Source organism: Bos mutus, chromosome 6 (assembly GCF_027580195.1).
Source record: "Bos mutus isolate GX-2022 chromosome 6, NWIPB_WYAK_1.1, whole genome shotgun sequence".
NCBI lineage: Eukaryota > Metazoa > Chordata > Mammalia > Artiodactyla > Bovidae > Bos > Bos mutus.
In genome coordinates, this window is record NC_091622.1 from 67,342,779 (window position 1) to 67,368,564 (window position 25,786).

At 36.9% G+C, this 25,786-nt stretch overlaps 1 protein-coding gene across 2 annotated transcripts in view; it reads right to left on the bottom strand.

The window, feature by feature from the left end:
• The window catches only part of FRYL (FRY like transcription coactivator), a 268,832-nt gene that overhangs the window by 196,205 nt on the left and 46,841 nt on the right, over positions 1–25,786 (bottom strand). For both annotated transcript variants that reach the window (XM_070372372.1, XM_070372373.1), the window contains exon 3: positions 1,116–1,246. The gene's annotated coding sequence lies outside the window, so the exon portion shown is untranslated. The remainder of the gene's footprint in view (positions 1–1,115; positions 1,247–25,786) is intronic.

A 25,786-nucleotide genomic window follows, 5' to 3' on the forward strand; every position in this document is an offset into this window, starting at 1 on the left:
TTCTTTAAAACTTAGTTCAAGTCCCTCGTGTCCAGCTCTTTGCAACCCCATGGACTATACATAGTCCATGGAATTCTCCAGGCCAGAATACTGAAGTGGGTAGCCCTTTCCCTTCTCCAGGGGATCTTCCCAACCCAGGGATTGAACCCAGGTCTCCCACATTGCAGGCAGATTCTTTACCAGCTGAGCCACAAGGGAAGCCCAAGAATAGTGGAGTGGGTAGTCTATCCCTTCTCCAGGGGATCTTTCCGACCCAGGAATCGAACCAGGATCTCCTACACTGCAGGCTGATTCTTTACCAACTGAGCTACGAGAGAAGCCAGCACATTGAAACTTATGTGCGTTGTTTTTCTCAGGTCCCTTTGTAGGTCTTCCTTATCTGTGGAGCCCAGGAATACAGTAGTGTGCAACAAACACATGCTGATTATGAGGGCAAGTTACCTTCATGTTTGTTCACGATATACAAGACAACCACGCATGTCACTGTTAACCTCACTGTTCTAAACTACACTTTCAGTTGGAAAAAGAAAGGGCAAGGATTAGGTGATATAGGAGAGACCACAAAATTTTTCTCAGACTTCCTTCTTTCAACAAATGTTTGCTGAGTAGCTTCTTTAATAGCCTGTGCATGATGCGAATGCACTAAGGATTTATCTTCATCCCCAGGAAGCTTAACTCTCACAACTACAAGACTCCCTGTTTGGCTTGGCCAAGGTTTTGTTGAGCCTGCAATATGTTCAATTTCTTCTGTCCAATAACGTCTTTTCTTTGCAGGTGTGGATTCCTAATAAACATCTAGGAGCCAAACTCCTTTTCAGTGTCAGCTTTTGGAGGACCGTCCCTAAGACATATCAGCGAGGGATAAAGCATGAGCCTGCAATATCCATTACTAGCTGAATCTACGACAGCGAAATGCCATAAAGCTATTTCTAAGATCTTTGGTTGATTATCAAAACTTTGAACTCTTGCTATAACGGTTAAAGAATTAAGAAATTGTAACAGTTATAAATTATAAATTATAACTAACAGGGCTAGTCACTCAAAGACAGCATTTAAAAATCTTTTGAGACCTGTAAGTCACTATTTCGCCTTTAGAATATTTACTATAATCTTACCGTGGAATTCAAGACAATAATTTCTTGGTGGTAAGCTGGATCATCTAATCCTGGCTGTGGGACTCTTGAGCAGTTTTGAGAATTAAGCATTTAGGTGTTAATCATCCAAGATTAAATAAATGGCTTCAGCTCTGAAGAAAAACAAAATATGAGATTGATACATTAGACATGTTTATAATAAGTACATCTGTGTGTGACCCACATCCACCTTTACTTATGAATATATTATATTGCAGGGTCACTAGGTGCTACAGTTATCCTCTTTCAATTAGTGTTATGTTTCTTCTAAGTTTTTATTATGACAATTTTCAAACTAATACAAAATTATTGAGACTATTATGATGAACCCACCCTTATCAACTCATGGCAAATCCTATTGCATTTACATCTTCACCTACCCCTTAACCTCTATCCCACCACTCTGAGTCATTCTGAAGCAAATTCTAGGCATTATACCACTTTATCTGTAGACCATTCTGTATGTCTCTTTCTAAGACAAAGATTTGCTTTATAAACATAAGGCAATATCATTGTAATACCTACCATTAATTCACAATAATTTCTTTATTACATCAACTACCAATCACTGCTCATATTTCTCCAACTGTCTGATAAGTGTCTAATTCAAAGCTAAACAAAATCCATACAGGCAATTGTTACCATTTCTCCTAAATCCCTTTTAATCTACAGCTGTTTTTTTTTCCCTTTCCCTTCTTCTCTTTGCAGCGACAAACAAAGCTTTTACAAGCCAAAAATTGAGCAAATACATCAATACCCTAACTGTTCAATAATAAATTAAATCCATTTTCATTTTATTCACCAAAATAATCAGATTTGCAAAATAGTTCATATATCCACTAGGCCTAATATTATCCCATCTGCAGACACTGTTTATGGTGCACATTTTTCAAAGTCCAACTATAATAACTCTGAGCAGGTCCTGGATTATGAACTACTATACCTTATATGTAATAATTTGATGACTACTAAGAATGAAACCAATGACCAGAAGGAGTTATCCTTTAACTACATATAAGGCCTCACATGCAATCATATACATTTCATGTTTTTACTATCATGAAAGGTTGTGCATTTTTCAAGTTAAATAGGCCACATTTTTAATTTGTCATTGAACTACAAATCAACCTCATTTTAAATCACATCCTGTTTCTTACTATTTTCCTGTTTAATGAATTTAATTCCCAGCCCAAAAGAAAGAACTACTTCCTAAAATATTAATTGTGTACTTAAAACTTCTTAATCTGAAATTCCTTTAGCCAAGTTAGAAAAATATAAAAATATTTCATTTATTCACAATGCATAATCAAATAAATTATGACTAAAACCAAATCTCTGAAGCCCCAAAACTGGTAAATATGAAAATACTACTTTAATATAGATGTACTCATTCATAATCAATTATCATTCAGACTTATGGAATTTTTAACTGCCCCACCAAATATTTCTGCATCTACTAACAACACTGACTCGATGGACGTGAGTCTGAGTGAACTCCGGGAGTTGGTGATGGACAGGGAGGCCTGGCGTGCTGCGATTCATGGGGTCGCAAAGAGTCAGACACGACTGAGCAACTGAACTGAACTGAACTAACAACATGGTATCTACAATCCCACCATAACTTTTGATACTTTATTTTAGGTTCATGGAATCATTTCTCCCTCAAAGCAAATAAAGCTTATGTGACAAACAGCATATCATTTCTTGCCTAGAGTGAGCAGAGCAGTCATGCACTGGTCTGTATTTAATGAAATTTATACTATTTTTGTTTTGTTCAGGGGTAGTTTGGAGTTTTTTTGTTGGTGGTAATGGGTTTTTTTTGCGGCGGTGTGGGGGGGGCGCAGATCAATTGTACTTTTATCTTTTCTGCATATAGACTACCTAAAATGGAACTTTTATTTTCATTTTACTTGAATAATTTGGAGAATAGTTTATCTATAAGAAGAGTAGTTTTTTGGGGGGTGGTTCACATTCCACAGCACGTGTGTCCTTAGTTTCCTGACCAGGGATTTAAACCACACCCCCTGCACTGGAAGGCAGAGTCTTAACCACTGGGGAAGTCCTGAAAAGAATAAATTTTATTACTACTTCTATACTACTACTTTTGAGATGGTCAAGGTCAGAGAGGTCAGGTAACTGCGGTCGTGGTACGCACATGACCGATCCTGTTGTTTCTTATTTTAAAAGAATAAGCTCGTATTTAACAAGAGTGACTTAAGGAGGTCAGATGGCATTTGACAACACTGAAAAGAAGACTGTAAATTAGTCAAATAGCACAAGCTTTAAAGATTCAAGGCTTTAAATCAGCAATAAGACTAATGATCTAGGACCTTCCATGTGTAATAAAGAGAACAGTGGCCCAGCTCTGGTGCTTGGAAGGATTCTCAGATCAAATGAGGTCCTTCAGGGACAACTCTGCTTCACTTTAGTCTAGAAAGTAAGAGAGAAAGTTGAATAGGTGCTCAGGTAACATATTAACCTCATTTCCTTTCTGAAAAGGATTATAAGAATAATGAAGAAAAGAAAGGCCACAAATCTAATGTACCCTAACTGCAGTAAAACATCTGACATAAAAATCTCTGATATACATTGATACAGAAAATTATAATCTTGAACAAATAGAGTAGAAATTAAGAAAAAATGAGTTTCAGTGATGTTCAATGTTAAGTACTCTCAATATTTACAGGCTTGGAATACTTCATAATCTGAAAAGGAGAACAAGAGGCTATGGTTCTAAGCACAAGGTAGATTTGAGCTCAATATAATAAAAAGAATAACTTAATTATTATATAATTCATTTAAAAGCTTCTTCGTGAAGAACTGGAGTTCCTGCTGAGTTTTTAGGTAAAGATTGTTCAGTTAAATTCAGTTCAGTCGCTCAGTCATGTCCGACTCTTTGCGACCCCATGAATCGCAGCACTCCAGGCCTCCCTGTCCATCACCAACTCCCGGAGTTCACTCAGACTCACATCCATTGAGTCAGTGATGCCATCCAGCCATCTCATCCTCTATCGTCTCCCCTTTTCCTCCTGCCCCCAATCCCTCCCAGCATCAGAGTCTTTTCCAATGAGTCAACTCTTCGCATGAGGTGGCCAAAGTACTGGAGTTTCAGCTTTAGCATCATTCCTTCCAAAGAAATCCCAGGGCTGATCTCCTTCAGAATGGACTGGTTGGATCTCCTTGCAGTCCAAGGGACTCTCAAGAGTCTTCTCCAACACCACAGTTCAAAATGCTATAGAAAGGGTTATACCACTGAGTCAAAAGACTAAGCTAAATTATTTCATAGATTCCAACTTGAAATTCTAAATTTCACTTTAATATATATTTTGTATTTACACTTGAATACTGGAAAGTGTGATGACCTAAAGATTCAGTATTTCAACTAAAGAAAGAAACCACAATGTAAGGTATGAAATCTATAATGGAAAACTGTCTTTCTATTAAAATTATTCTGTGAATATTGGAAGACCTCTTTAAATGATGCAAAAGACCAAAATGATGCAATAATTTTCAAATAAATTAGAATAATCATAGCTCCTATCTATAATGGCAAAATAAATATGTAAAATGGAAAATGAAATACTTTTTTTAATCTGCCAAAGATTATGGAGGATGTGAAAAATCTATGCACAAATACTCAAGTGTAGGCAGCAAATAATTACTCAAATTATCCTTTGTCTGACTGACAAAATTTATTAAAATAAAGAATTTATAGTCATCCCTTTAATTAAGAAAGAAAATTAATGATTCATAAATCAACACTGACTCCACTGCACTAATATTTAGAAATTCATTTTTTGTCTTACTTTATAAATGTTTTAATTTTTACAATATCTAAAACAAACCTGCATTTTAATCTTCTGCCATTCTTTTTAACCTTCTACCAAATTTCAACTTTCGAGAAGTATGGAAACTTACGATGCTGACTAATGCAATCATGGAGTACACAATATCACCTGCTAAAAGTGCTGTATAATGGCACTGAGCTAGAATAATTGGGCTCGCTGCAAAAATCTAAATCTCTTGCTGATAAAGCAATGTTCTCTGCAGGTAAATTTTTCTATATTTTGTTGATTTTACATTTTTAGCGAAAATAGCAGTTATAATCATACTACTTGTCTTAATGAAAACAATTAGGAAAATTTTCCATTCACAAATTCAAAGGGAAGCTTTCTGTAACAGTTGCATTCACTGAATCATACAGACACAGCCCCAAAGTACATTTTCTAGTAAACTGGTGAATGAATATGTATTGTTTAGAATAATTTTCCTTTTACATTTCTACAGCATTACATTTCTATAGTATTTTTAACCCATTCAACAGCATTTCTGTTGGCACAGGAAAAAAAAAAAAAGAACTAGATCACAAAACTATCATATAAGTGCCCTACCTACTCATCTAGACTTAAATAAGAAGAAAAGTTTTGGACAAATGTAGAAACAGCCCAGTAAGACATCACCTCACTAAATCTGGAATTTTCTCCCATCCCTAATTTCTAAAAATCCATTGCTGTAACTATGTATGCCACATATGAATTTATAAAAATCATACCTTTAACAAATATTGAGCAGAACTATGTGCTAAGAATCAGGGACAGAGGAGTGAACAGAACGGACAAAAATCCCTAGGCTCACAGGGCTTACCTTCCAGTAGGAGCTTGAAATTTTTGTAATCCTTCCTTTGAGAGTCTGAAAAAAGTGTTGGAGGCCTCTCCTTCCAAAATGTAAACACAGCTAATCTTGCAGGGTTATGAACCTCTATAATCCAATTACTAATTATGGATTAAGAATTCCTGATAAAAACCCTCCTTATGCTTACTTTCTGTCTGCCATTTATAGTTGATAGTGTCATAATTTTACTATTTGTAGTATTAAGAAGTAATACAGTCATCCTTCTATATCCAGGAGGTAATGGTTCCAGGACTCCTTGTGGAAACCAAAAGAATCAGATGCTCAAGTCCTTTATATAGAAGTTTACAGTATGTATAAATAACCCATGCAAATCCTCCTTTATGCTTTAAACCCTCTCTAGATTATACAATACCTAATACAAGGTAAATGCTATGTAAATAATTATAAATAAAATGCTAATTTTTTGGTGAGCAGTAAACTCAAGTTTTACCTTTTGGAACTTTCTGGAATTTTTTTCTGAATAATTTTAATCCAAGGTTGGTTGAATCTGTAGATGTGGAAGATATAGAGATAGAGAACCGACTGTGCTTTTTCTTACCCATTAAAATGCTTAAAGCCTTCAAATTTCAATAGAATGTGTTCTATTTATTCTATTTGTACCTCAAACAAATTTCTAGACTACTGACAGAGAGTATCCTTTATCAATCTTAGTTTTTCCAGGAGAAAACTAATCCTAACCTCTTCAGCAACTTCATAAATAAACTTTCTGATTTCATTATTTATTCTCTGGACCTTCTTGAGTTAAAATTCCCACTCCCCCTGCTCAACTCCTCAGCTGAACTCTCCATAGAAGTCACCTACAGTCCTTGCATGAAGATATTTATGCTCAAAAGAAACCACAATAAAGCTTTAACCTTAACAGAAATCATCAATGACCCCCAAATTTTTATTCTTGCTTTTCACAAAAAGAGAGTGATCCACTAGTAAAAAGCTTTTTATTTAAAAATACGACACCTAAAACTAAGGTTATTACCGTCTCTAAGCAATGTCTTATGCTTTTTATACCTATGAGTGAGTGAGTGAAGTCTCTCAGTCGTGTCTGACTATTTGCGACCCCATGGACTGTAGCCCACCAGGCTCCTCCGTCCATGGGATTCTCTAGGCAAGAATACTGGAGTGGGTTGCCATTTCCTTCTCCAGGGGATCTTCCCGACCCAGGGATTGAACCCAGGTCTCCCACATTGCAGGCAGATTCCTTAACCTCTGAGCCACCAGGGAAGACCATTTTATACCTATAATTTTTTAAAATTGGAAATTAACATTGGAAATTACTCTACCTAATTATGATCCTAAGGTCCTAAAATACCAAACATTAAAGAAAATTATGAAAATATGATGTATATATTTTATATGTTATATGAAGCAACTGATAGTAAAGAGGTCTCAAGACTAATCCAAATTTTAAGTTATTCAGAAAAATGAAGAAGTAGCTAGGCAAGATCACAGAGCAAGTAAATGGCCACAATTTCATCTCCAAAGTGTGTCTTTTCTTTTTTTCTCTGTTTATAGTCTGTAAACTTAAGAGAGGTCTTGCTTTTATAAGAGCAACTATGAAAGCACAAACCCCCACTGATGTTTGGCTGACCTATTTCTGCGAAATTTATAGCACCAAAATAATTTCTCTAAATTTAAGGAAGAATGATCATCTGTTATCTGCAGCCTCATAAACTGGATCAAAAGCCTTTAAAATGTCTATGCTCTTTGACCCAATAATTCTACTTCTAAAGCTTTTTCTAGGAAGATGATCAGAAATGCAGACAGATTTATTCACAAAGGTATCATTGTATTATTATTCCTATGAGCAGAATACTGCAGGGGAGGGACAGGACAAAAACAGACAATGAAAAAAAAAAACAAAAACAAATCATGGTACAGTCACTAGATGAAATGTTAGCCATCAATTAAAAATCATTTACCAATATGCCATAATATTCACTATATATTTTTAAGTAATAAGTAGAAAAACAAAAGTCTTTATAGTACCTTCGCAATTACTAGAGATAAAACTACATTTAGAAATAAAGAATAAACTTAGAATGATAGACTCAAATTGTCAAGGCAGTCAATGTCTCTAAGCCCATGTCCTTATTTATAAAATAAAGATAATAAAAACCTCTCAGGGCTATCATGAGAATTCACTTGTGGATGAAAAGTGCTTAAATGGTGCTTGACATAAGTACTCAAATGTTATTATTATTATTTATTAACTCATATCCCATATGCTGATAGATAAAATCTGTAATGCTTCTAAAAAAAGAAATGAAGAAATTAAGTTACTCATAATTCTAATACCAAGAGATGGCCACTATTAATTCATGTAAATATCTGGGTTAATTTTTTTCAGATCTTTTAACATGCATTCAACATTTTATACAATTGGTGTTAAGTTTTACTGTTTCTACTGGTTACAAAATACTGTAAAATTTTATAAATATAGTATATGCATTTCATCTTTCCACTGGTATTGAACTTAAGGTTCAGTTCTTCACTCTATAAATAAAACTGCAATGAATATCCTGATTGGCAGTCTTTGCATACATCTTTGATTTTTCCCTCAAGAGTCTAAAATCAGAATTTCTATCTCAAATGATATGAAATACACTTGGCCTTACTTCCTACTGACCTCTATAGAATGTAGACACATACTAAGTGTTCAAAGCTGCCAATTTATCTCCTTTCTCCATGGGTACTTCAAAGATATTAACTGGCTTTTTCATTGTAAGTTTTCTGCTGTGTTTTGGTACAATTGCTTGTCAAGTGTTCTTTTTGCACTTATTCTATTTAAAGAAGTTCACTTTTCCTTTATATCACTCTAACATCCTAAACACAATTTGAGTGTTCGTAACTTCAGTACATTCCTCAAAAAGATTCTTAAGAATCTACTTTGTATGACTAGAAAAAGAAGTCCTTGTCTTTCAGAAACACATCCTAAAATATTTACAGATGATATGTATGACAGAGGAACTGCATCAAAGTAAGTGGGAATTGGGGAAAGGGAATGGATAGAATTAACAAAGAGCTGATCAGTGTTGAAGCTGAAGAATGGGTATATGAACATTAATTCCACTAATCTCTCTGTTTAAAAATTTATCATTATATTTAAATATTAAATACAATATTTATATAAATGTATAAATATCTATAAATATTTATATAGATTTTCTATTTTATATAAATATTTAAATATTAAATATCTTCAGGGGAAATTGTTTTTAAAATAAATCTTTAAGAAATAAATTAAAATATACAAAACAATTATAAACTTCTACCATAATTCAATGATTATAAAAATATAAGACCAAAAATATTTAAGCCAAATTCAAAAGTGAAGTAAACAACTACAGTATTTAGAATCTCTCAATTACACTTGCCAGTAATTCCCACAGATATAAACCTACTACAATGCCTTTTTCCAAACCATGGTTTCAGCATACCATGCTGATTCTCCAAGACAATATTAGTATTTATATTGTGCATTACAAGAATACAATTATGCCTCTGTATGTGCCCACGTGAATATTTGATAAGTAGTTTTATTATGTACTAGTATTAAATAATCCAAATTCTCTTGGTGCTTAAATCACATCTTGGTACCAAGCTAGGCACATCATAAACAATACTTGCAGCTTAACAGTTAGATCCACCAAAGTGTTTATTTCTACCCAGAGGCATGCAAGTGTAATGAAAATACTACCTCACTGCACATCTTTAGTACTGTGGGAAAATGTCACCTGTACATATTTCTAACTATGTAGAAAACACTTTATCTTGGAGACAGGTCATTATAACAAAAGAGCATAGCAAAAAGAATTAAGTAATATATCTAGCGATAAAAGGAGAAAGAAATGGCAACCCACTCCAGCATTCTTGCCTGGACAATCCCAGGGACAGAGGAGCCTCGTGGGCTGCTGTCTATGGGGTCGCACAGAGTCGGATACGACTGAAGCAACTTAGCAGCAGCAGCAGCAGCAGCAGTGATAAAAGGATCAATGGCTGTTCCCTAAGTTTAAAGCAAGGAAGAAACAGACAGACTAGACACATGTTTTCTAAACTCTCTCACTGCAGTTGAAAAAAGAAAAAAAAAGAATTTTGCATAAATGAACTGTTAATACATTTTATATAACATGCCAATATAAATATACCCACAGGATACATTTGATACATTTGCAATACACTTTAATAGCCTCCCACCCAGTCACTACCCACTAAAATGATAATCTTGACTTCATAGTTTTAAATACTGAACTAAGAAATTGGCCTGCAAACAAAACAAACCAAAAAATGGCCTGTAACTACTCCTGCTTACCAAACAGAGCAGAAGAATTCCTTTCAACCCTGTATAGAAAATAGCATCAGTACTTATCTGGGAGAATGGGGAGCAGGGTGCAGAGACACAAGTGGGCAAGAATCAAAGGATTGCTATTTAAACACACACAACTGGCCACCCACAAGAGGAGAATCTCTCACATCTCTTCATGTTCTAAAATTCTGTGCTTCTGAAAGCACCGAGATTATGAGTCCCTGAAGAGCAAGAAATTCATTTTATATCTCCCACAGCACCTAGCAAGCCAGCTTTCATAAAAATAATAAAGTACTAAATAAAGATTAAGTTCAACTAATAATATGCAAAATAAGCATAAACATAAAAGTTTCTGTCCTTTAAATGTATGTTTTCCACATTCTATTAAATGTAAAATCAATGCTATTGTATATTATTTACAAACTCACAAGCATAAAACTGTTAAAATATATATATATATATAATGTAGCAGTATATGTGTGTGTAATAGATAATATACATATCACAAACCTACTATTAATATTCATGCTATTTCGTTCATAAAGGTATGAGAAACAATTCACAATAAAATTACTCTAAAACTCAGAATCAAATCAAATTACTAACTTTTAGTTTCAATAATACGTTTTTTTCCCTGCATCCTTAATGACACTATTAATGAACAAAGAAATAAGCAATGGCCCCAGTATAGAAGAAAAATAACAACAGAGTACTTGAAAATGTAGAACTTTTATAACTCAACCACGATTTCTAGCATTCTAATGTCTAACAGTTCTAGGCTCAAACAGTCTCCTCTGCTTCTGTCTAAGAAGGAACAGTTTTCTCAAAAAAAAAAAAAAGTGAATGACATTGTAGAGTTTTCCTATACACATTAACTTTCAATAAACTATGATGGCTTATTTTAAGTGGGTGAAAGATGAAAAAGTCATACAAAAGTCTATGTATGACTTCCAATTTTAAAGCCCAATAAATCCTTTTACAAATAAGGACAATAAGATCAATCTTTATCCCTTTTAAAATGTTATAAAATGACATATGATGCAATAAGACACCTTTTTCATGACAACCTGAAAATTTAACACACCTCTTGATTTCTTTCCATAAGCTTTAGTCCAAATTCCCATTTCTTCAAGGTTCTGAATTAAATTTGAAAAAAATTTAGAATTTTACTAAAATTAACATAACTTCTGATTTTTTAAGAGCAAAGTATTTACAAATATGTTTTTGTTACTTAAAAGTATAATTTTTTTTTTTTGCAACTGTTTAAGAATCATGGGTTTATTTTTTGTAACTCTTTGGCTATCGTCCTTGTGTATCCTGACAGCGCCATGCGTGTCAGCCCATGTCAATCAAGATGGGTGATTACGAAATGCCAGACTCCTAAATTCAATGTTTTGGAATTCAGTGGGTAAATAAAAATGCTGCTTTGGGGATATTTAAAAAAAAAAAAAGTATAATGTATTTTAACAGGCCAATTCTAAGCTTGCAGTTCTAGTTAACACTTCTCACTTATTCTTGGATTTCTGAATTTTAATTACTACTAAAATTAAACATACCTTTAAAAACCTTCATGGAAAAAAAAACTTGAATTGCTCCTTGAAAGAAATAAAGGAAATCGAGAATTTGCATTGGCAGCAGAGAAAGAAATAAGAACTGGAGTACAGGATTCAGGGTAGAATGAGCCTCTGTAGAGGTTTTTCACTGAAGAACTAGAGAGCACCTGGAACAATATAACTGGACCAGTTAATGTTGAGGAATCTCCACAAGCCACAGCGGGATGGACACTTAACACAGACCATGGATCCACCCTGAGCTCCCAGAATCTGCTCTAAGTGACACTAACACAGATGCTACCACAGCCAACCAGGAGCTTACAGGCCAGTTGGAAGAGAGATACATGGGACAACCCTTTTTAGATGCTTTGAGAGAAGTTACTTAAATATGTTCAAGCAACAATTGGGTACAAGGGAGTCACTCATCAATTTAAATGCAGGATGGGACAGGAAAGACTTTGCCAAGGAAGTGGTGCTCACAGCCTCCACTGCCAGGGAGTAACTGGAGCTACAATCTACAACTACATGAACGGCTTTTTGCCTCTCTCTGAGGAACTGGCTAGCTGTTGACAGAAGAGCCAGTTAAGTGACATATTAAAGCTTAATAAACATGATTAATAAATATGATTTTTTGCTGTAGGTCTCTGAAACATGACTTCCTACTGTGACAGGCTCCAAAGCTGGGTGCTACCACATACCCTCTGAATTGCACAGCAATGCCTGTCTTGTGTGTGTGAAAGTGGAAAGTGAAAAACCTGGATTAAAGCTCAACATTCAGAAGACAAAGATCATGGCATCTGGTCCCATCACTTCATGGGAAATAGATGGGGAAACAGAGGAAACAGCGTCAGACTTTATTTTGGGGGGCTCCAAAATCACTGCAGATGGTGACTGCAGCCATGAAATTAAAAGATGCTTACTCCTTGGAAGAAAAGTTATGACCAACCTATATAGCCTATTCAAAAGCAGAGACATTACTTTGCCAACAAAGGTCCATCTAGTCAAGGCTATGGTTTGTCCAGTGGTCATGTATGGATGTGAGAGTTGGATGGTGAAGAGAGCTGAGTGCCGAAGAATTGATGCTTTTGACCTGTGGTGTTGGAGAAGACTCTTGAGAGTCCCTTGGACTGCAAGGAGATCCAACCAGTCCATTCTGAAGGAGATCAGCCCTGGGATTTCTTTGGAGGGAATGATGCTAAAGCTGAAACTCCAGTACTTTGGCCACCTCATGTGAAGAGTTGACTCATTGGAAAAAGACTCTGATGCTGGGAGGGATTGGGGGCAGGAGGAAAAGGGGACGATAGAAGATGAGATGGCTGGATGGCATCACCGACTCGACGGACGTGAGTTTGAGTGAACTCCGGGAGTTGGTGATGGACAGGGAGGCTTGGCGTGCTGCGATTCACGGGGTCGCAAAGAGTCGGACACAACTGAGCGACTGAACTGAACTGCCTGTCTTTTATTCCCGAAAGGTTACCCTGGGATTGCCTCCTCCCTGTGTTTATGAAAGAAAGTATTGAGTCAGATAAGATTTACACTGATTGACAATTCATCTCATTCTAGATATTTATAAAGGATAATAAGCAATTTGTTCAGATCAACATTCTCTGTTCAGAAAATAACACATTTCAAAGTTAGCAACAAAACAACATTCCAAATCAGTTTGGTCACTATGCATGACCATATAGAACATGCCACAGAGCTTAATCCTTCACATTCCAGTACATCCAGTAACTCTAAAAAGGACTCACACACACACAAAAAAAGCTCCACCCCACCAATATGCTTTATTCTCCACAATGATTAAGTCAGTCTAAACAAATTACAAACATGGGACGGTAGAATTCAGAATTAATCCACTGCACCCTAAGAAATGGTGCCCTAGAAACTGAAATCAATAACAATCACTAATCACTAAGAGCTGCCTATGTATGAAAAATATGGGTTAGGTGCTGAACATACTTCGTTTTAACCCAAACAAACCTATAATTTCTATAAATGTTCGACTATGCAGCTGTGGAAACTGACAACTAGCAGATAAAATGAGAAAAACTGCACATCTGGATTCTTCTATATTTTAAAGAATAAGTTCTTATATGGAGTTATTCAAGATAAAGTTCTCAAATTAAAATGCAATTATGATTTCAGTGTTTTTATACTGATTCTGAACATTAGAACAAAAGCAAGAGGTCTCTCAAAAAAGGATAATTAAGCATAATTAACACATAATTTACCTTAAATATTTCATGAAGAAAGAATAAATTTGCCTTATCAGAAGTAAAAAATAGGGAGGAAGGAAGAAATCATATCATGGCTAACAAGTCATAGGGATGCTCATTTAAGAAGAAATTCAATCCTCTTCTGCTAATGTCTCCCTATTAAATGAAAGGTCCAAGAACAATTTTCTAAAGGAAAGTGACATTTCTCTGCCTCAACCAGAATTCTCAAAATAATCTTTAACCTAAAATACATTTTCCCAAAGATGTTTAACTTTGATAAAGTTAACTTTTAATTATAAATTTTAATTATCACCGTTTAAACAGTGATATGGAGAAGGAAATGGCAACTCACTCCAGTATTTTTGCCTGGAGAATCCCAGGGACAGAGGAGTCTGGTGGGCTGCTGTCTATGGGATCGAACAGAGTTGGACACGACTGAAGTGACTTAGCAGCAGCAGCAAACAGTGATAACTCAATCAGCTGCAAAATGCTCTGCCCACAATTTTTACATTATAGGGGAAACCTGACGAAGCATGCAGGTATCAATTGCTCTGTCTGTGGTTTAACTTCCCTCCACTCCACTTAAATCATCCTTTTCCTGCTGAGTCCCTGCATGCCTCTTTTCCTTTATTCTTGCTCTACCTTGCAAGAATTTTTAGTTTCTAGCTCACTTTAGTGGATTTGAGGTCACTGGAATTATACTTTTTGAATGTTGACTCTGGACCAACTTCCCAATTCAGGTTATGCTCTTATTGTTAAGAATAATAATACATGTTCCAATCATACTAAGCTAGATATAAATGCTAACTGGAAAATGTATCAGAATAAAAGTAAAAAGACAAAAAGAAAACATTTTAGCCTTTCTAGAAACCTAACACCAGGTACAGTATAATAAATGAAAACAGACATAGTTCTATGACCTTCACTAAGCCTGACTATATTATCAAGCTAGACAGTGAAGGACACAAACAATGAATAAGACATAAACCTTAAGAAACTAGTTGTGTGGTGTGACTTACCCAGCTCTATAAACCTGACATGGAACAACAGACTGGTTCCAAATTGGGAAAGGAGTACATCAAGGCTGTATATTGTCACCCTGCTCATTTAACTTCTATGCAGAGTACATCATGAGAAATGCTGGGCTGGATGAAGCACAAGCTGGAATCAAGACTGCTGAGAAAAATATCAATAACTTCAGATATACAGATAACACCACCCTGATGGCAGAAAGCAAAGAACTAAAGACCTCTTGATGAAGGTGAAAGAGGAGAGTGAAAAAGTTGGCTTAAAACTCAACATTCAAAAAACTAAGATCATGGCCTCCAGTCTCATCACTTCATGGCAAATAGATGAGGAAACAATGGAAACACCGACGGACTATTTTCTTGGGCTTCAAAATTACTGCAGGTTGTGACTGTAGCCATGAAATTAAAAGACATTTGCTCCTTGGAAGGAAAGCTATGACAAACCTTAACAACATATTTAAAAAGCAGAGACATTACTTTGCCGACAAAGGTCAGTCTAGTCAAGGCTTTGGTTTGTCCAGTAGTCATGTATCGATGTGAGAGTTGGACTATAAAGAAAGTTTAATGCTGAAGAATTGATGCTTTAGAACTGTGGTGTTGGAGAAGACTCTTGAGAGTCCCTTGGACTGCAAGGAGATCAAACCAGTCAATCCTAAAGGAAATCAGTCCTAAATATTAATTGGAAGAACTGATACTGAAGCTGAAGCTCCAATACTTTCACCACCTGATGAAAAGACTCATTAGACTTACCTGACTCATTAGAAAAGACCCTGATGCTGGGAAAGATTGAAGGCAGGAGGAGAAGGGAATGACAGAGGATGAGATGGTTGGATGGTGTCACTGACTCAACAGACATTAGTTTGAGCAAGATCTGGGAGATGTGAAGGACAGGGAAGCCTGGCGTGCTGCAGTCCAAGGGGTTGCAAAGAGTCGGCCACAACTAAGCAACAACAACACAACCACTCCTAAACTGTCCTAGAAGGAGAGTGTTCCAGAAAGTTCCAATATGGTAAAAATGGAGTATTATAAAATAAAAGCTTATCCTTTAATATATCAGACCTCTGAATTAATGTTATGATTATATTTGAAGCTGTAATATTCATGCAAAATTTTAAATGAGAGGAAATAAGATGTGGAGAGTGCAAAGTGAGGAACTGAGTCATTTCTCCCACCTCACCAGGTTTTTTCACTTTCATTTACTTAGTTACATAAATCCTATGGATAATGCAGTATTTTACCTATGACAAATTTATCTTTCAAGCCTTTCATAAACCTGTCAAACCATGAGCTACATGAAACGTTTTTTGTTTTATAGGTATTTAGTTTTAAAAGTAAAATCTTTCATCATTCTAAACTTGAAGATCACAGTACCAAATGATAATTCGATTCTTACCTATAATCACCTACCCTAGTTGATATTTCATGGTGATTTTTTAAAACTCAAATTCCAGAAACTAAGACGTAATGTCCTAGTTTCATCTTAAGAAAGCTCATTTAAAACTTCCATTAAGATATTTTTACCTTAAAATAATACAACCAAAATACTTCCCATTAGTTAACACTGCTGAAACACAAAAATCTGAAATGTGACTTTAGGAAATTTAATTTAAAAATAGCTTTAAAAGGTTTAGTATCTACTGCATACCCAATGACAAAATTAAATTCCATTTAGAATGAAAGCAAAATTATAATCTCCTATCCCTTTCATTGCACCAATATATATTCGAAGACAAAAATAGTCATTTAATTCAAGAGGTGATCCAAAGAGACTTAAAAGTTAGATTTATATCCAAAAAGTCACATGTAAGACAAATCTGTATAAACCCCATTTCCATTGTAAGTTCAGAGAAATGACCTCGTATGAGAAGGCAACACAATGTATGTAGCACAGTTACACAATACTAAGCTATATTAACTCACACAAAGTAACTTAGCCTCATTTGTAGAAAGAAAGGGAGAGAGGGAAGGAGGGAGAGAATATGAGAGGAAGAAAAGAAAGCTTGTTATAATTTTAAAAGATGGAATACATAATGATAGTACCCTTCTCCTTACAAAAGAAACACGCTGGCTGGCCCCAATATAAACAAAATCACGTATGAGAATCAAGTATATTAAACTCAGTCAACAAACAAAAGTGAAAGTGAAAGTCACTCAGTCGTGTCCGACTCTTTGCAACCCCATGGACTACACAGTCCATGGAATTCTCAGGCCAGAATACTGGAGTGGGTAGCCGTTTCCTTCTCCAGGGGATCTTACCAACCCAGGGATCAAACTCAGGTCTCTCACATTGCAGGCTGATTCTTTACCAGCTGAGCCACCATGGAAGCCCAGTCAACATGCAAGACCACTATATTTAACCTAGCAAGCACCTGGTCAGAAGTTGGCCGCATGGAGTCTGGGGGAGAATGGATACATGTACATGTATGGATGAATCCCTCTGCTATCCATCTGAAACTATCACAACATGTTAATCGGCTATACTCCAATACAAAATAAAAAGCTTAATTAAAAAATTAATTAAAGAAAAAAGAAGTTGGCCCCATGGACAGTTAGTCAGAAAGATTCCTCAGGTAAAAGCAGAGGTACATTTAGATATGCTACATAGTCAGAAGTTTATTGGCTATTCCTCACTGTCCTGGAAATTGTCTATTTGTGTTCTAAACACCCCAGTAAATCAGAAGAATTCTCTGATATTATCATATAAACATTCTTTGCCAAACTACCATAAAGAGTTTAAGGATTACCCAATATTCACTGAATTGTAAAGATTGTTTCAAAAGGCAAGTCAGATCTTACTATTTCTAAATGAGGTCACTCCCTGAAGGTTCAATACAAGATATTTATAAACTTGTACTTGAGACTTACCTCTTTTATAAGAGATTTCAGATAGGGATCTAGCACATGGAAAGCTCCCTAATCTCCTAAAGTTCAACAAATATCTATTGAGTTCTTATCAGTTACAAAAATGAAATATACACAATTTGTTGCACTCCAAATAAATACAAAAACAATTCTAATATTTACACAGGCTATGATGAATCTTAGAATTAGCGTATCAACAAAAGTTAAAAGCCAACCTGACTGAGAGGATTTAAGAAGGATTAGGGGATATAAATGGAGACTTTAGGAGAAAGGAAAAAAAAAAGAGAGGGGGGAAGAAGGGTTCAAGAGGCAGAGATATCATGACAAGGATGAAGATGAGTTAAAAAAAAAGAGATAGAAAAATACCAGACTTGATCTTCTAAAGAGTCTCAAAGGAGCAGAACTTAAAGCTTATAGAAAATGATAAAGGCTTCAATTTCAGGCGGGCTTTCATTTGTCTACAATGAGGGAATGTGTTAGGTTTCACAGACTATACAGAAACAAAACCAATGGGATAAAAATAGATATATAAGAGGATATTTATTATAATTGGTTTTCCTGGTGGCTCAGATGGCAAAGAATCTGCCTAGAAAGCAAAAAGACCTGGGTTTGATCCCTGGATCAGGAAGATCCCCCGGAGAAGGGAATGGCAATCCATTCCAGTATTCTTGCCTGGAGAATTCCATGGACAGAGGAGCCTGGTGGGCTACAGTCCATGGGGTCGCAAAGGGTTGGACACAACTGAGCGACTAACATACACACAGTTACAGTGGCTGAGAAGTCCCATGATCTGCCATTTGCAAGCTGGAGACCCAGGAAAACCAGTGATAAAATTCAGCGTGAGTCTGAAGGCCTGAGACACAGAGGAGCTAATGGTAAAATTCTCAGTCTGAAGCCAGAAGGGTTTGGGGTTGGGGGGTGAAGGTGATGTGCATGCGGCATGCTCAGTCATGCCTGACTTTTTGATACTCCATGGACTGTAACCTGCCAGGCTCCTCTGTCTGCAGGATTTTCCAGGCAAGAATACTGGAGTGGGTTGCCACTTCCTCCTTCAGAGGATCTTCCCAACCCAGGATTGAACCCACATTTCCTGCGTCTCCTGCATTGGCAGGTGGATTCTTTAACATTGAGCCACCTGGAGAGCAGAAGGATGATGTGCTGCTGGTATAAGTCCCAGAATCCAAAAGCCCAAGAACTCAAACGTCTGAGGACAGGAGAAGATGGAAGCCTCAAGGAGACAGAACAAGTTCACCCTTCCACTGCCTTTTGATTCTATTTGGATCCTCAATGATTGGATGACAGCCACCCACACTGGTGATTTAAACACTAATCTCCTCTGGAAACACGCTCACAGATACACCCAGAAATAATGTTTAACCAGCTCTCTGGGCGTCCCTCAGCTCTGTCAAGTAGACACATAAAATTAACAATACCAGGAAGCCACCATGAGTTTTCAAGAAAGACAGTGATATGAACAGACTTGTGATTTCTTCGCTTTTGAAGCAGACTAAACAGAGTGGGACCAATTTGTATAAAAACCTATCAGACCAGTCAAGAGATGACTTTTTGAATTAGGGCAGAATGAACAAAGCACTAAAGGTATAGAACTGAAAGAATTTCACAGAAGAATGAACAGGATATCACTACTTCTCAGTTACCACCACAGCCTCCTAACCAACCTCTGCATGCACCCCTCAACCTCATTTTACAAAGTAAATCAGATCACACCTCATAGCTCTCTACCTCTTCTGCCTACATGCCAGCCAAATGGGCCATTTCATTTCCTAAAATTAAGTTCAACTTCTCTTGTGCCTCAGGATCATTCCACATGCTGTTTCCTATACCTGGAACTCCAATTTTTTTCACCAGGTGAACCCTAACAAACCTTCAAATCCCAGTTTAAAAGTCACTTCCTTGGGTTTCCCTCGTGGCCCAGTGGTTAAGAATCTGCCTTGCAATGCAGGGGACACCAGTTCGATCCCTGGTCTGGGAAGATCCCACATGCGGTGGCAGCAGAGCTGGTGTACCACAATTACTGAAGTCAGAGTCTAAAGCCTGCAAGTCAAAACAACTGAGGCCACACTGCAACTACTAAAGCCCATATGCCTAGAGTCTAAAACAAGAGAAGCCACCGCAATGAGAAGCCCTCACACTGAAACTAGAGAGCAGCCCCTACTCATCACAACTAGAGAAAGCCCGCATACAGCAACAAACACCCACCAAAGCCAAAAAATAAAATAAATAAATCTTTTTTAAAAAGACTATTAGTCTCCAAAAGACTATTCCTAAACTCTCCAATCTAATCATGTGTCCCACCCTTAACTTCTCTCTTGAAATACATACTACCTGTTTAGACATGGGTTTGTGTTTACTAGCTATTCCCACATCAGACTGTTACCTGAAAGCTAGGATTATAATTACTTAATGACTAGTCCAGTACCTGGCACTTGGTGGGTACTCAACAAATACTTGCTGAATTAACAATAAGTAAATCACAGAAGACTGCTTCAAGTTCCCAAGGAGGAAAACAATAATGCCATTACCTGACAAAGGGAACATCAGTTTTGTGGATAAAGTCAAAGTCTATCTGAGGTATGCTGAATTTGAAGAAATCATGGAATAGGTTTGAGCTGCAGAAGTAGTCATTAAATACTAAATAATTGTTTAGCCAGAAGAAAAAAATGTAACATTAATAGAAAAGGATGAGAAGCAAAACAAAACAAGCTAAAGGCAGAATATGGAAAAGCAGAATAGAGAATATCTCTATTTAACTGGTAGGAAGAAGAAACAACTGGATAAAATATGGATATTCCTAAGATGTAAAAAGCTTGTAAAATAGAAAACACCAACAAACCTATAGAAAAAGAGCTAAAGAAATGGGCAGTTAACAAAAAAAGAAATGCAAATGCTTCTCACCCATATAAAAAAGATACTCAGCCTAATGTGTACAAGATAAACATGCTATGTTATGTCTAAAAGAATCCACAGTTGATGTAAATGGTTCTGAAATGTGTAAATATAAAACTGTAAATTATAAAAAAGATATTCAATCTGACTCATAATGAGAGACGAAAATTAACACTATGAGATTCCATTAGGACGAAAAAAAAATTCTCACAATATATTCTATTGATAAGGTTACAAATATATGTATTCTGTATATATATATGAAGGCTGAGCACCGAAGAATTGATGCTTTTGAACTGTGGTGTTGGAGAAGACTCTTGAGAGTCCCTTGGACTGCAAGGAGATCCAACCAGTCCATCCTAAAGGAGATCAGCCCTGGGATTTCTTTGAAAGGAATGATGCTAAAGCTGAAACTCCAGTACTTTGGCCACCTCATGCGAAGAGGTGACTCATTGGAAAAGACTCTGATGCTGGGAGGGATTGGGGGCAAGAGGAGAAGGGGACGACAGAGTCTGAGTGAACTCTGGGAGTTGGTGATGGACAGGGAGGCCTGGCGTGCTGCGATTCATGGGGTCACAAAGAGTTGGACACGACTGAGCGACTGATCTGATCTGATATATATATATACACACGAAGAGGCACTCTCATATTTTACTGATGGGTACACAAAGAGATTTGATTCTCATGAGGATAAATCTGTCAATAGCTATAAATCTGTGTACTCATTTTCCCTTTGATCCTGCAATACCACATCCAGGAATCTGTCCCAAATATACAGTGGCAAAAACATAAAAAGGTATATATATGGATAATAAAGTTACCAACTGCAGTGCTATTTGCAAAAAATTAGAAACAACTCAGATGCCTATCAACTGAAAATTGGTTAAATAAGCTATGTCTTTTTTATTCATGCAATGAGATATTATGTAGCTATAAAAAGGAATTAATAATTTATTACTAATGAGTGATCTCCATAATATATTAAGTGAAAAAAGCAAGGCATATATTATCATTTGTCTAAAGAGGAATATTTTTTAAAAAGCAGAATGGAAGAATAAACTTAGGTTTTTAGCAAGTTTTCTTTTCTACTTAGAAAGAGAAAAAAGAGAAAAGGGTAGAGAAAATATAGAAGTCAGACTCCTTTCAATAAACCTTGTTTTATGGGGATGACTTTGGAGGCATGAAATTATTATATATGATTATAAAACCAAACTACATTTTAGAAGTTATTAAATATCAGAATATTTAAAATAAAATAACTTAGATGTATACTCTGTTGGTGGCATAACTATACACTTAAAAATGATTAAAATTGACATTTTATGTTATGTTTATTTTACCACAACAATTTAAAAATTAAGTAAAAGAACACAGCATACCTGTTCAGTTGTCACTCAAAGAACAGGTTACTAAAAAGGCCATTAAAAAGGATAGTCTTCCCTCCCTTGCTCTGAACTCACAACCAACTGCCATGATGTTAGCGGCCCCATGGAGAGGCACAGGAACTGGTCTCAAGCCAACAGCCAGAAAGGACCTGAGACCTACCAATGATGACCTATGTGTGCTTGAAGCACCTCCAGAAGGCTCATTTGTGGCTCCTCCAACCGAGCCCAGGGATATATGCACCCCAGCTAACACCCTGACTGTAGCTACATGAGGTACAGTCATGTAAGCTAGAGGTACCCAGTTAAACTGCACCCCACAAAAACTGACTCATAGCAACTGTGAGATAATAACATTTGCTGCGTTACGCCATTAACTTTTGAGGTGATTTGTTACACAGCAATGGAAGGAAAGTCATGACCAACCTAGACAGCATATTCAAAAGCAGAGACATTACTTTGCCAACAGAGGTTCGTCTAGTCAAGGCTATGGTTTTTCCAGTGGTCATGTATGGATGTGAGAGGTGGGCTGTGAAGAAGGCTGAGTGCCGAAAAATTGACGATTCTGAACTGTGGTGTTGGAGAAGACTCTTGAGAGTCCCTTGGACCGCAAGGAGATTCAACCAGTCCATCCTGAAGGAGATCAGCCCTGGGATTTCTTTGGAAGGAATGATGCTAAAGCTGAAACTCCAGTACTTTGGCCACCGCATGCAAAGAGTTGACTCATTGGAAAAGACTCTGATGCTGGGACGGATTGGGGGCAGGAGGAGAAGCGGACGACAGAGGATGAGATGGCTGGATGGCATCACCAACTCGATGGACATGAGTTTGAGTGAACTCCGGGAGTTGGTGATGGACAGGGAGGCCTGGCGTGCTGCGATTCATGGGGTCGCAAAGAGTCAGACACGACTGAGCAATTGAACTGAACTGAACTGAACAGATAACTAACAAACACAGGCCATTGAGTAAACATTCCTAGGGAAATGAGCCCTAAGTCCAAAAATGAACTGCAAATTCCATTGCTGGACTATAGCCAAGAGAAGAAAGTACATACGCCAACCAAAAGCTGCATACAAGAGTGCTCATGGCAACCTGATTCCTAACAGCCCCTAACTAGAAGCAATGCAAATATCTACCAACTAGAAAAGGCATAAATAAATCATGGCATTTCACACAACAGAATACTTACTATACAGAAATGGAAAAAAACAAAATAAAACAAAACTACTATTTCATACAACAACATGGCTAAATCTCACAGAAATGAGAAAAGAAACCAGACAAGACAAAATGCCTGTACTACTACTCTGAGACTGTTACATGTATAATGAGGGTACTATAAATGAGTAATTATGAAATATTTTAATAAAATATTATTCTTAGTGTTACTGAGAACTAGAATTCTCAGCTGAAAAATACAGATATAAAATAAAAAAGATTAACAAAAAATCTGATAGTATTGAAACTGAATTGGAAATGTCAGTATGAATTCATGAGGTACTCTGTCCTAAAAAAAAAAAAAAAATTCCCTAGTTCTGAGAATTGAAAAGGCCTAAAACAATGGTCAACCCACTAGCAATGAGAACCCCTAGAGCCCAAACTGTGGTCTTAAAATTCTATTCCCCAATAAAGGAATCAGGACTCCTTGGAGACATTGCTGACACCAGGTATGGGGATGAAATGTACATGATGAGTTATACTAGATAATCAAGAAGCTATCAAAAATTACTAGTCATGTCAAAATAACTCAGTCTCCTGGTGCAATCTACCCCAAAACCAGAGTCTGCCTACTTTTTTTGCTTTCACCTACACCTTGTTGGCTGTCCCCCATTGTTTACAGCTCCAGTTAATAATTCCTGGGTGTGACAGTGTTTAACCTACAAACTCCTTTGGAAATCCTCTAGCCTGCCTGAACCTGCCACATGTGATTGTTCAGAGCCTCCCAACCTGAGAGGCAGGAGATGTTCTAAACTATCTAAACACAGATTCTTTTAGTAGTTATAGATTGATTAGAAATTGTAAGTGAAGGGATTTTCACTTGTTGGGCCAATGTTTTTGTTTCCATATCCCTTACCTGCTGGTCCCTGGCAGTGTATTGATTAATATAATTGGTGTAAGTAGTAGCTTTAATGTTTGTAACCTGGGATTGAGTTAATTCTTTCTCTTGTTATAGCCCACCACACCTTTGCTCTGTAGGAATGCAACTTTATCTGCTTTTTGGAGGGTGGCTCTGACCAATCACCTTTAGAGAAAAAATAAGTTTTCTGAAAAGGTCTTAAAATGTTAACAGGCCTCGGGCCAGAAGATGATGCAAATCATGCAAAAGCGTTTGCTTTTATGATAAGTTTGCAGGAAGAAAGCCTGGTTTGCTGCAAGACTCTACCCCTTCCCCATTATCCTCTATGCATAACTTAAGGTATAAAAACTACTTTGAAAAATAAAGTGCGGGCCTTGTTCACGAAACTTGGTCTCACCATGTCGTTCTTTCTCTTACCTTCTGGCTGAATTAATTCTTCAGCCTCTTTTTCTCCACTGAATTTCCTCACTGAGCTATCCTCATTCTATTACTCTTTATATCCTTAATTAACATTTAATTAAGCAATTGTTTCCTGTGCGAAGAGCTGACTCATTGGAAAAGACTCTGATGCTGGGAGGGATTGGGGGCAGGAGAAGAAGGGGACAACAGAGGATGAGATGGCTGGATGGCATCACTGACTCAATGGACGTGAGTCTGAGTGAACTCCGGGAGCTGGTGATGGACAGGGAGGCCTGGCATGCTGCAATTCATGGGGTCGAAAAGAGTCAGACATGACTGAGCGACTGAACTGAACTGAAAGTTATAATATTAAAATATCACCATTTTGCAAATCTTAATGATTTAATAGATTTCAAGCAGGAAGCCCATCACCTATTTTTATAAATACAGTTTTACTGGAACACAGTCATGCCCATTCATTTACATTTTGTCAACTGCAGCTTTCTCATTGCAACAGCAGAATTTACTAATAGCAGCAGAGGAGACCAGATGGGCCATAAGGCCTAAAATATACACTATCTGCCTCCTTACAGAAAATGTAAGATCTGATCTATATCCTGGAGCACAAATGGCAGCTAATCAGCAGAAAAAGACAGACACTTGCCCAAAGACAAAGACTTGCTGAAAGAATCTGAACTGGAGTCTAAGCAAGTCTCTAGATTCAACTACCAATTAACATGAAATACAAAGGTCAGATGAGTATGCTTAATCACTGCACAGGAATGTAATCAGGAATATCCACATCTACGAGACAAAGACCAATTTATCCAACAAATAAATTTTAAAGACAAAAAGGAAGGCAGGATGAAACCTTAAGAGAAAAATCAACCAACTGCAATGGGGAAAGGGCGTATCTAGACCCTGAGCCTATCCAGTCAACTGTTTTTAGAGCGTGTGGGGGACTTCCCTGGCAATCCAGGGTCTAGGACTCCATGGTTCAACTGCAGGGGGCACAAATTCCACCCTTGCACAGGGAACTAAGATCCTGCATTCCATGAGGTTGTGTGATGCTGCTGCTGCTGCTAAGTCGCTTCAGTCGTATCCAACTCTGTGCAACCCCATAGACGGCAGCCCACCAGGCTCCCCCGTCCCTGGGATTCTCCAAGGCAAGAACACTGGAGTGGGTTGCCATTTCCTTCTCCAATGCATGAAAGGGAAAAATGAAAGTGAAGTC